A 1,487-nucleotide genomic window follows, 5' to 3' on the forward strand; every position below is an offset into this window, starting at 1 on the left:
ACTTTGTAGAAGGTGGCATGAATGAAAAAGGTACCATTAAGGATCAGGAGAAATTGAATTTGTGGACTTTCCATACCACTAGACCCCAAGGCATATGTGGTTCTTATTGTACTTGCTACAAGGACCTTCCAGAGACAAACGTAGGACACGAAAGCAATAATGCCTGACAGGGTGTATGTTAATGTGTAATTAATGCCAGGAGTGTTATGAGGCCCAATACCACAGGCACACAAGGTATTTTTTTTACACTTGCTAAACAAGGCACAGACATCAGGGGACACACACACACACACACACACACACACACACACTTTATTTTTTTTATTTTATACTTGCTAAATAGCTTCTTTTTCTTTTGGCTTTTCCCGGTTAGGGGTCGCCACAGCAGATCACCTGTCCACTCATGATTGGCAGTGGAGTTTTTTAGAGTGTCAAGTTGCCAGCCCGACGCCCAACCTTCCACTGAAGGCACACACTCACACCTAGGGCCAATTTAGAGTATCCAATCCACCTAAGCATGTCTTTGGGATGTGGGAGGAAACTAGAGCACCTGGAGGAAACCCACACAACCACAGGGAGGACATGCAGACTCCGCATAGAAGGCACCCCAGCCGAGGATTGAACCGGAGAACCTCTTGCTGTGAGGCGGCAACGCTAATCGCTGCACCACCGCAGCCGCCCACTTGATAAACAGCTAAAGCGCTGTTTATCAAGCATAAAATAATGCTAGACAGTTTTTTTTTTCTGCCCGAGCGCAGCATGTGAAGCGGCAGACTTTTTTTTTGCAGCGGGCATTACTTGTACATTAATACCCTGCTGGAGAACATTCATTCTCTAATCAGGATGCTGATGTACAGTTTGCCCATTCTCTAATATATCATAGTACACAAGTGATCATTCAATAAACGTGTTTAAAAACTGTTTTCTTACCAGAATGCCACTTCTGTGCCTTATATTAGTCCCAGAGAAGTTGTAGTCCTGGTGAAAAGTTCAGTGATCACTGTAGCTCTGGCATTCTCTGTAGATAATTGGTCTAAATCATAAAGACAGAGTAAGTGATTCTACAAAGCACCAACATGCATTCTTTAACCATATAAAAATATATCCAGAAATGAAGTCACATACACAGCACAGTAAGGCAAAACAAACAATCACCAGGCAGAAATGCTACACACGTTCAATGTGCACTAGACTATGTTACCATACAGTTACAATAAGCCTCATCACAAGAATAATCTGAATAGAGGAAGTATTTTTTCACCACATACGTATAAACATCTCAAATTACTGAATGTCTGATACGTATGCAAATATAATTGTTTGGTTTGTCATTACAGTTGCTCAATAGTGCGTCCTTATTTGTCTTAATTTCCTCATCACAGGAATAATGTGAACAGATGAAGATTTTTTTTAAGTCTATTAGCCTTATTGCTCAACCAGGCATGCACTCGTTTGCAATATAATGCAGCCAGCACACTTATTTCTAT

General features: G+C 41.3%; 1 protein-coding gene across 3 annotated transcripts in view; it reads right to left on the reverse strand.

Annotated features, from left to right (window-relative positions):
- Positions 1 to 1,229, reverse strand: part of LOC122809335 (4-galactosyl-N-acetylglucosaminide 3-alpha-L-fucosyltransferase 9-like) — a 40,935-nt gene extending 39,706 nt beyond the window's left edge. For 2 of the 3 annotated variants that reach the window (XM_044080739.1, XM_044080740.1), the window contains exon 1: positions 931 to 1,117. The gene's annotated coding sequence lies outside the window, so the exon portion shown is untranslated. The other variant, XM_044080738.1, reaches the window with a different exon arrangement.
- Positions 1,230 to 1,487: the final 258 nt, after the last annotated feature.

The sequence above is a fragment of the Protopterus annectens genome, chromosome 8.part0 (assembly GCF_019279795.1).
Source record: "Protopterus annectens isolate FY-2018-M chromosome 8.part0, PAN1.0, whole genome shotgun sequence".
Lineage (NCBI taxonomy): Eukaryota > Metazoa > Chordata > Ceratodontiformes > Protopteridae > Protopterus > Protopterus annectens.